The sequence below is a fragment of the Colobus angolensis genome, unplaced genomic scaffold (assembly GCF_000951035.1).
Source record: "Colobus angolensis palliatus isolate OR3802 unplaced genomic scaffold, Cang.pa_1.0 Scaffold72, whole genome shotgun sequence".
Lineage (NCBI taxonomy): Eukaryota > Metazoa > Chordata > Mammalia > Primates > Cercopithecidae > Colobus > Colobus angolensis.
The window spans coordinates 3,018,544-3,029,344 of NW_012120932.1; the positions used below are offsets into that span (position 1 = coordinate 3,018,544).

At 47.1% G+C, this 10,801-nt stretch overlaps 1 pseudogene across 1 annotated transcript; it reads left to right on the top strand.

Annotated features, from left to right (window-relative positions):
- The first annotated feature begins 2,348 nt into the window (after positions 1-2,348).
- Positions 2,349-3,813, top strand: LOC105501536 (annotated as a pseudogene). Its single transcript, XR_001000208.1, has one exon. The product of XR_001000208.1 is annotated as a lysine--tRNA ligase pseudogene (transcript).
- Positions 3,814-10,801: the final 6,988 nt, after the last annotated feature.

A 10,801-nucleotide genomic window follows, 5' to 3' on the forward strand; every position in this document is an offset into this window, starting at 1 on the left:
AAAAAAAAAAAAAAAAACAAATGCTTTGATTTGACCTGTAGATAAATTTGTTAACCATTAGTATCTTGGTTCTACTGAAGGAGTAAGAACACTTTAAACTGAAATTCTTTTTTCTTTCTTTTCTTTTTTAGTTGAGATGGAGACTCGCTCTGTCACCCAGGCTGGAGTGCTGTGGCACCGTGTTGGCTCACTGCAACCTCCACCTCCTGGGTTCAAGCGGTCCTCTCGCCTCGACCTGCCAAGGAGCTGGGATTACAGTCGCACACCACCACATCCAGCTAATTTTTGTATTTTTAGTAGAGACGGGGTTTCACTGTGTTGGTCAGGCTGGTCTTGAACTCCTGACCTCAAGTGATCTGTCCACCTCAGCCTCCCAAAGTGCTGGCATTACAGGCATGAGCCACCCGACCCGGCCCCATTTTAAGCTGAAATTCAATGGCGGTGAAGAGCTAAATTAATACTTTTGAGAAATGCCCCTGCAATGGTACACTCTGAATTGGAGGGCTCTGTTCTGGACCCTACCGATCCCGCTTAATGGCTCACTGAGGGGTACTGAGGAAAACCATAACTCTGTGTGCTGGGAATCCAAGTGTATTTTAAATGAGAAGCAGGGCTGGGGGAGATAAACAAGCTTGTTCTTGCGGGAACTTCTCCATGGGAGTTGTCTGGTTCGAAAACAAGTGTACTGTACCATCTATTCCTTATCATAAAAACAGAAATTTGAATGACTCATTCAAGCTAACGAATAAGGTGTAATCTATGTTAAATCTTTTTCATATTTGTGGCTCTGTTCTCGACAGAAAACCCTAAAATATTCATCAGAAAATAGATCATTTCACTTATCAGAAAATAGACCCTTTTGCGAGTATAAAATAATCCACAACTTGTAGCATTTTAATATTTCCTATATAGAACAGAACTGTATGTTTTCTTGGAAGCTGAAGTACAACCAAACTAGTGTTAAAAATTCAAAAGAAATGTTTTAAATCTTAAAGGACCCAACTGGGTGAAGGATACAAATAAATCAAGAGTCTTCTCTTTATTAACTTCTTTCCTTTCTTGACCCCATGTGCCAACATCTCAGGAAACACTCACTTCTAGTCGCTCTGCATAGAGTAGTCTGTGTTTAGTAACCATTTTCTGGACTCGAGGGAAGTAAAATGGCCACAACCTCCAGGAGATCTACCCTTCTTGTCTTTCCCAACTTCCACAGCTAACTTGGCCACTTCTTAATGTTCGTCTTCCTCTATGACATCTACAAATCTTGGTGTGCCCCACAGCTCAGCCCTCAGGCCTCTGTCTACATTCTCTCCAAAAACAATCTTATCTCGAGTCCCTTCCTTTAAAAATGCCCTTTGCTGATGGCTCCCACAGCTAGATCTCCAACTCAGATCCCTGTCTTGAGCCCCAGTCCCACACAACTGCCTCCTTGAAATCCCCATAGGGGCCGGGCATGGTGGCTCATGCCTGTAATCTCAGCCCTTTGGCAGGTAGATGCAGGCAGATCGCTTGGGTCTAAGAGTTCCAGACCAGCCTGGGCAACATGGCAAAACCCCATCACTAGAAAAAACACAAAAGTTATCCAGTCTTAGTGGTGTGAGCCTGTAGTCCCAGCTACTCGGGATGCTGAGGTGGGAGGATCACTTGATCTAGAAAGGTCGAGGCTGCAGTAAGCTGTGATGGCGCCTGCACTCTAGCCTGGGTGACAAAGTGAGACAGCGAAAAGAAAGGAAAGGAAAAGAAAGAAAAGGGAAGGGAAGGGAAGGAAAGGAAAGGAAGAGAAGAAAAGAAAGAAGAGCGAGAGAGAGAGAAATCTTGACGGGATGCCCTCAAGCATCTCAACCATAACATGCACAAAAGAGAATTCTCAATTCCTTGCTACCCACCCCAAAATTCCTCCTCCTAACTTGCTGGACTCCAAGTACCATGGCTCCCCAGGGATCGGGATGACTGGGGCTATCACTGCAGCACCGCTCCTTACGAATTGCATCTGTTACTGGCAGCAAATGCGCGTGGGTCTGCAGCAACCTGAATTCTTGCCTCCTCAGAAAACACAATTTGACGGAGGGGGATAAGGTAGAGGGAGAGACTGAGGCAAGTTTTAGAGCAGGATTGACAGTTTATTAAAAAGCTTTAGAGCAGGACTGAAAGAAATAAAATACATTTGGACCTGGAAATTAACGTACTATCCTCGTCACTTCTGGGTCGGGCCCTCTGGGAAGATGGCAGCAGCGCAGGGAGCTGAGGTGAAAGTGGATGGTAGCGAGCCAAAACTGAGCAACAAAGTCTCTGTTGCCCCGGCTGGAGTGCAGTGGTGGCAGTAATCATTAGTTCCAGGATGTTCTGCCATGTTGACACAAGCTGCTGTAAGGCTTGTTAGGGTGTCCCTGCGCAAAACCTCCTGGGTAGAGTTGGGTCACAGGGAACTGCGACTGGGTCAACTTGCTCCTTTCACAGCGCCTCACAAAGACAAGCCATTTTCTGATCAAAGAAGTGAGCTGAAGACACGCCTGAAAGCCAATAAGAAAGTAGCAGAGAAGGAAGCCAAGCGGAAAGAGCTCAGTGAGAAACAGTTAAGCCAAGCCACCACTGCTGCCACCAAGCACACCACTGACAATGGTGTGGGTCCTGAGGAAGAGAGCCTGGACCTAAATCAATACTACAAAATTCACCGTCAAGCAATTCATCAACTGGAGGTCAATGGGGAAGATCCATCCCCACACAAGTTCCATGTAGACATCTGACTGACTTCATCCCAGAATATAGTCACCTACAGCCTGGGGATCACCTGACTGACATCACCTTAAAGGTGGCAGGGAGGCTCCATACCAAAAGAGCTTCTGGAGGAAAGCTCATCTTCTATGAGAGGGGGTGAAATTGCAAGTCATGGCCAATTCCAGAAATTATAAATCAGAAGAAGAGTTTATTCATATTAATAACAAACTGTGTCAGGGAGACATAACTGGAGTTCAGGGAGTCCTGGGAAAACCAAGAAAAGTGAGCTGGGCATCATTCTGTATGAGATCACACTGATATCTCCCTGTTTGCAGATGTTACCACATCTTCACTTTGGCCTCAAAGATAAGGAAACAAGGTATCACCAGAGATATGTGGACTTGATCCTGAATATTTTGTGAGGCAGAAATTTATCATCCACTCTAAGAGCATCACATATATAAGAAGTTTCTCAAATGAGCTGGGATTCCTAGAGATTGAAACTCATGATGAACATCATCCCAGAGGGAGCTGTGGCCAAGCCTTTCATCACTTATCACAACAAACTGGACATGAATTTATATATGAGAATTGCTCCAGAACTCTACCATGCTTGTGGTTGGTGGCATCGACCAGGTTTATGAAATTGGACGCCAGTTCCGGAATGAGGGTACTGATTGATTTGACACACAATCCTCAGTTCACCACCTGTGAGTTCTACATGGCCTATGCAGACTATCACGATCTCATGGAAGTCATGGAGAAGATGGTTTCAGGGATGGTGAAGCATATTACAGGCAGTTACAAGGTCACCTACCCCCAAGTGGCCCAGAGGGCCAAGTCTATGATATTGACTTCACCCCATCCTTCCGGAGAATCAACATGTTCATAGATGAAAACCTCTGTACTGCCCTAGAATACGGGCTGCCCCCCACAGCTGGCTGGGACATGGGCATTGACCAAGTCGCCATGTTTCTCACGGGCTCCAACAACATCAAGGAAGTACTTCTGTTTCCTGCCATGAAACCCAAAGACAAGAAGGAGAATGTAGCAACCACTGATATGCTGGAAAGCACAACAGTTGGCACTTCTGTCTAGAAAATAATAATCGCAAGTTGTATAACTCAGGTGTCTTTGCATTTCTGCAAAAGATCAAGGTCTGCAAGGGAATTCTTGTGTGTCGCTTTCCATTTGACTACCGCGGTTCAGTTCAGTCATCAGAAGAGAGACAAGGAATTAAACATTTCTTTTTAATCCTTGTTACCAAATAAACCATTTGTCTCTTCTCAAAAAAAAAAAAAGAAAGAAAGAAAGAAAGTACATTTGGAAGAGGGCCAGCGGGCAACTTCAGAGTGCATTGTTTGACCTTTGACTTGGGGTTTTCTACATTGGCATGCTTCCGCGTAGTTGTGTCCCTTCTCCCCTGATTCTTCCACTGGGGTGGGCTGTCCCCATGTGCAGTGGCCTGCCAGCACTTAAGAGGAGCTGCATGTGCAGTGTGTTTACTGGAGTTATGAACATGCTCACTTGAGGCGTTCTTCCTGTCCTGGTCGAGTGTTCCTAGACAGTCATATAACAGTTACACTCCACCATTTTACCCCTTAGTGCGCATGCTTGAGCCCACTCCCCCAGCTCCTGAGTTTTGTTTGTTTGGTTGGTTTTTGTTCTTTTTCTTTTTTTTTTTGAGATGGAGTCTCACCCTGTCACCCAGGCTGGAGTGCAATGACACCATCTTGGCTCACTGCAACCTCTGCCTTTCAGGTTCAAACAATTCTCCTGCCTCAGCCTCCCCAGTAGCTGGGATTATAGGCGCCTGCCACCACACCCAGCTAATTTTTGTATTTTTAGTAGAGACAGGGTTTCACCATGTTGGCCAGACTGGTCTCAAACTCCTGACCTCAGGTGATCCGCCCACCTCAGCCTCCCAAAGTACTAGGATTGCAGGCACAAGCCACTGTGCTTGACCAGGATCCCTTTCTTAGAAGGCAGGAAACTGAGATCCAAGTCTACCCAGCTAGCAAGAACCAAGATTCTCCTGGGTCTGTGTGGCTCCATTGGTGTGCTTTCCCCTACTTTTTGCTGCCCCATCTGGAAAGACCTGATCACGGGGTGATGCTGGTACTGGGTTTTATTTATTTTACTTATTTTTGAGAGAGGGTCCTGCTGTGTCACCCAGGCTGGAGTGTAGTGCCACAATCACGGCTCACTGCAGCCTTGACCTCCTGGGCTCAAGGGATCCTCCCATCTCAGCCTCCAGAATAGCTGGGACTACAGGCATGTACCACCATGCTCAGCTAATTTTTGCATATTTTGCAGAGATGGGGTTGTGCCATGTTGCCCAGGCTGGCCTCAAACTCCTGAGCTCAAGCAATCCACCTGCCTTGGGTCTCAAAGTGTTGGGATTACAGGTGTGAGCCGCTGTGCCCAGCTTGGTGCTGGGCTTCAGGGGTGAACTGAAGACCACCAGTTCTAGAGTATGAGATCTTGACTTTTTCTAGAAATGTTGGAATGGTTGTTTCTTAGATTTCATTTATTCCCCTCTAAATTATTCAGGTGATTTCTTCCATGTGGCTATTCTTTCAACAATGGTCTGCATTTGGCTGTAGCAGAAGTCCATGAGCAGTGGCTTTAAAGAATTAGGGGTTCTATTTTTTTACTTTAATGAAATGTCCCAAGGTAGGAAGTCAAGGCTGGCTGGCTTGGGAGCCATGATGCTCCAGCCCTTTTCTCTCAGCTATTTGGTATGTGCTCTTGTCAGCAAGTAGTCACAGGATGACTGTTCCATATAGGCATCCTGTCCGTGATCCCGGCAAGGAGAAAGGGAAGGATCAAGACAGGTCCCAGGGGCACCTACCCACTTTTAAGCAGCTTCCCAGAAGCCCACCTGACTGGATTCTACTTCTGCTTCCATTGCACACCTGGTTACTCCCAATGTCAAGGGAAGCAGGAAATAAATGTAGTATTTTTAGCTGCCCACATTGGTTTCTCCAAAGAATCAGAATTCTTTGGGTAGGAAAGAGGTGAAAAATGGGTAGTGGTCTGGCAACCAGCAGTGTCTGCCAGGTCTGGGGCCTCTCTCACTCAGGGTGGAAGCCCGGGCAGAGCAGAGGCTGTGGGCTGGAGGGCCTCCCTGCAGGGCTTGCCTAAGTGTGTGTTAGTGCTCCCTTGGCAGGACACAGAGAGGCTCATCAGACCTGCCCACCAGTGCCACCAGCACAAGGACCATGATCGAAACTATCGGAAACTGCCTGATCAGCGGCATCCACAGCTGCAGCTGCATGGTTACCTTGAAGCAAGAGCTGGAGCTGGAGCATGCCTCCGAGTTGGAGAGGCTGCAAAGGGTGGCCCAGGACCTCACAGCCCCCTACCAGCTCTGCCACCAGATGCTGAGGCTCCTGCAGCAGCACCAGAATGCGGTACAGTTTCTGCAAGAAAGGACAAAAAGCTCAGGATGGAGATGAAGAGGCTCATGCATGACGGCATGGTCCCCCAGGTCCCTGAAAAGGACAAGGTGTCTATCGGGCACTATTTTCAAGAGCTCATTAAAGGAATAGATACTGCTGGCTTAGTCCTGCCTGAGTTAGCCCAGGCGCTGGCCACAGCGGCCAGGCTGCCCGAGGCCTGCAGGACGGGCGGGGCCATGCAGAGCGAACTGTTGGAACAAACGCTCCAGGAGATTTTATGCAAGTCAGAGTTGGGCTTGCTGCCAAAACCGAACAAAGAGGCAAAGCTTCCTGGGGACCCATGTTATTCCTCCTCCACTTCCTCCGCTGGTGTGCTCTCCACACAGGGAAGTGGGTTTAGGTCTAGGGAATCAACAGCGTAAAGTCATATTTTGGCCTCAAAATGTCAAAAACTTTCGTCATTTTGTCTGTAATTTGAAAGTTGCGAGACTTCACTTCTTAAAAAGAAAAAAAAAAAAAACTTTCCACATTGTGATCTCTCTCTTGATTTGGGTTATTCTACTGCTAATTAATCATCCAGAGGTTTTGTTTGTTTGTTTGTTTTAATTTTTAATGGAAACCTGCTTTAAAAGCTTGTTGCTGAAAGCTAACATAGGAGGACTTTAACTAGTGGGAGATGCTGGGCTTGGCTGGGCTGGAGGTGGTGCAGGAGGTGAGTTCTTGGCACAACTGAACAGAACAGCATTGTGCTCTGATGACTGACTGTGCAATTTCAGCTCAATTGAGCTTCAAATACTAGACATTACAATGGCAATGACTCCACAGAAATGAAGCCTTTGGTTAGCTCTTGTCCGTGGATTTTGTCCTTTTTCCATCACAACAGTCCTAGCTGCAGTTTATTAAATTCTTACCATAGACTACTATGCACCCTTCATATTAACGAGTTAATTTAATTCTCAAAATAACTAAAAGAGCTGAGAATTATTATCTCCACCTTATAGGTGGACACTCAGGGTCAAAAAATGTAAATAACTGGTTTAGGGTCACACATTTACTTAAACAGTGAGCCGTAAAACAAATTCAGGTCCATCTGGGTGAGGCCTAGTTTCCTGTGGGATATTCCCAAGTCTCTGAAAGCAGTACTGATTTGGAGATATCACCTTAAAGAACACTGCTGGCCTGGGGCGGCTCACACCTGTATAATCTCAGCACGTTGGGAGGCCAGCGCAGGAGGATCATTTGAGGCCAGGAGTTTGAGACCAGTCTGGGCAACATAGGGAGACCATGTCTCTACAAAAAAAAAAAAAAATTCTTTTTTTAAATGGTCAAACGTGGTGTCCCCCACCTGTAGTTCCAGCTACTTGGGATGTTGAGGTGAGAGGGTCGCTTTAGCCCAGGAGTTCGCAGCTGCAGTGAGCTATGATCGTGCCACTGCACTCCAGCCTGAGTGACAGAGTGACATCCTATCTTTTAAAAAAAAACACTATTGGCCGGGCGCGGTGGCTCAAGCCTGTAATCTCAACACTTTGGGAGGCCGAGACGGGCGGATCACGTGAGCCCAGGAGTTTGAGACCAGCCTGGGCAACATAGGGAGACCATGTCTCTAAAAAAAAAAAAAAAAAACTAGCCAGGCGAGGTGGCGGGTGCCTGTAGTCCCAGCTACTCGGGAGGCTGAGGCAGGAGAATGGCGTAAACCCGGGAGGCGGAGCTTGCAGTGAGCTGAGATCCCGCCACTGCACTCCAGCCTGGGCAACAGAGCGAGACTCCATCTCAAAAAAAACCAAAAAAACAAAAAAACAAAAAAAACACTATTACAATTCTCCAGGAGTTCACTCACTCTTCTTTCCAGTCCACTAGTTTTTACTAAACATTTATCTTAAAATTCAGTGTTGATGAAATACTTTGTGCATACCTATTTATGCACAAGCACCGAGTTGAATGCTTTATGTATGTTACATTATGAGAACTCCATTCCACCTGCAGAGGCAAGCATTAGACTGCCCCGTGCTCACGGAACAGACAGATGAACTGAGGTGAAAGAAGATCAGCAGTTTGTCCAAAATCACAAATAGCATGGTAGAAATGCGGATTGCAGATGTCACTCTCAAGCCAGTCCTCCTCCTAACCACTTCATTAGTAACATCTCTGGTTGCAAGTGACAGAAATTCCATCCAGCTCCGGGGAGAAAAGAGGGAAATGTACAACTTCTGATGCTCAATGGGGAAGCGGGGGAGTGGCCTTGAGGATGCCTGGATGTGGGGACTCAGCTGCTATCATGACCTCTTTCTCTGCTTTTTGTCTCTTTTCCTTTCTGAGACAGAGTCTTGCTCTGTTGCCCAGGTTGGAGTGCAGTGGCGTGATCTCAACTCACTGCAACCTCCGCCACCCGGGTTCAAGTGATTTATTCTCTTGCCTCAGCCTGCCGAGTAGCTGGGACTACAGGCGTGTGTCACCACACTCAGCTAATTTTTGTATTTTTAGTAGAGACGGAGTTTCACCATATTGGCCAGGCTGGTCTCCAACTCCTGACCTTGTGATCTGCCCGCCTCGGCCTCCAAAGTGCTGGAATTACAGGCGTGAACCACCACGCCCGGCCTTGTCTCTGTTTCTTGACTCTTGCTTTGCTTTTTCTGCTGTGGGCTGACTTCTTCCCACATGTCATTACAGCTTGGGCTCTGAGGCTAAGAGGACTTCCTTCTCCTAGTTCATGTTTACTACATTTCCAGGAAGGGACACTGGCCTTACTGAGGTACTGTCCCCTTATAGGACTTACCAGTGTGTGTCACCCACTCACCTCCGTGGTTAAGGTACTGTGATTAACAGCTGAGACCAAAACCCCACTAACTAAAGTGGGGCAAGAGCTGTATTTCAAAAGAAGAGGCCATGCTTCCAGGCCAGAGGACACAAATTTAGATGACTTCAGAGGCCAGGCTCGTAGTAAGAATGAAGCAGGCTCAATGGGGACTGTGACAAGTAGCAGAGCCCATGCTGCACATAAAGAAAATATTGTCATGTTGGAATGTAGGCTGAGTGTAGCCAGAGATGCCAATTTTTTTTTAGAAAAGCAAGAAATCTAGATTTTTTTCTTTCCTGTTAAATGTCTTGATTCTTTTGCATGCTGTCAGCTAGTTAAAAATAGCTTTAAAACATTGCGTTGGTGTAAGAAAGAACTTCTGTGAACCAGATGTGACCCCCAGGCCATCACCAGTTTGCAAACCCCTGGTTGTAGATCGAACATATAATGAATGTCCACTCCACCCGGGAAGGCTCCCCGGGGAGATTCACTATGCCGGGCCCCCAGCTGTGGGTTTTCTGTCTTTCTGCTGTAATTCTTCAAGAGGCAGCTTTTCCGAGCACAGAGAAAATGAGAGGCTCCTAGGTGAGGTTTTGGAAGGCACTATCCAGACATCACCCTCGTGGTCAAAAAATCCATGATGCTCTGTGCTAAGACAGACCTGGGCTGACTGTTGCAGAAGACCCAGTGTATTAGGCAGCGTTCACCCGAGAAACAGCCAAGAGGAGATATATCCAGATATAAAGAGATTTATTATGAGGAATTGGCTTGTGTGATTTATGGAAGTTGAGAAATCCCACAATCTGCCATCCACAAGCTGGTGACCCAGGAAAGCTAGCTGGTGGTACAGTTCAAAGACCTGAGGGCTTGAGAGCTGCTGGTGTAGATTCCAGTCTGAGTCTGAAGGCCTGAGAGCCAGGAGCACTGAGAGCAGGAGAAGATCAATATTCCAGCTCAAACAGGCAGAGCAAATTCAACCCTCCTCCACCTTTTTGTTCCATGTGGGCTTTCAATGGATTGAATGCCGCCCACCCACACTGGGGAGGGCCCCTTGCCTTCCTCAGTCCACCAGTTCAAATGCTGCTGTCTTCCAGACACCCTCAAAGACACACCTGGAAATAATGCTTGGCCGCATATCTGGGCACCCTGAGGCTCAGTTAAGAGGACACATAAAACTGTCACACTCAGGAATAAGAGCAGGAAGTCTAACCTGTGAATAGCTGGGAGACCAAGAGGCAAACTCATCTTTGCAACACCATGTGATGAGTGTAGGGCCGGAAGGGAGCAGCTACATGAAGGCAAAGCGCTACGTCTCTCCTAGGGGAAGGGGCTTAGGGAGGGTGAAGGTCACAATTTCCAGGAGGATGTGTTTGCTTTACCTTAGTTGTTCTGGTTACAAGGAAAACAGACTTGTTTGTCCATTTGAAGGTAGAGGGAGGGTTGTGTCCTAAGGCTGCATGGAGACAGATAGACAGGTAGAGTTGTAATCATGAGATGGCAAGGCCTTTGGGACACAGGCCTTAGGGACAAGGGGTCTCTGGCTATGGTTTGGGGTTTGGCTACTCTAGGAACCTCAGCTGCAGGACTTTGCTGGTCTACTCACTCCTCAGCATCTCTGCCCAGTTATCTTCTTGGGCCCAGCCAGTGCTTCTCTCTCAACTTATTCATACTTTCTGTGAGTCCTGACTCTCATGAACGAGACTCCCCTTGTGGCCACTCCTTTTATTTGTACCCTTCAAGCTCCGCCTCCACTTTTTTTTTTTTTTGAGGTTTTTTGTTTTGTTTTGTTTTGTTTTTGAGACGGAGTCTCGCTCTGTCACCCAGGCTGGAGTGCAGTGGCCAGATCTCAGCTCACTGCAAGCTCCGCCTCCCGGGTTCACGCCATTCT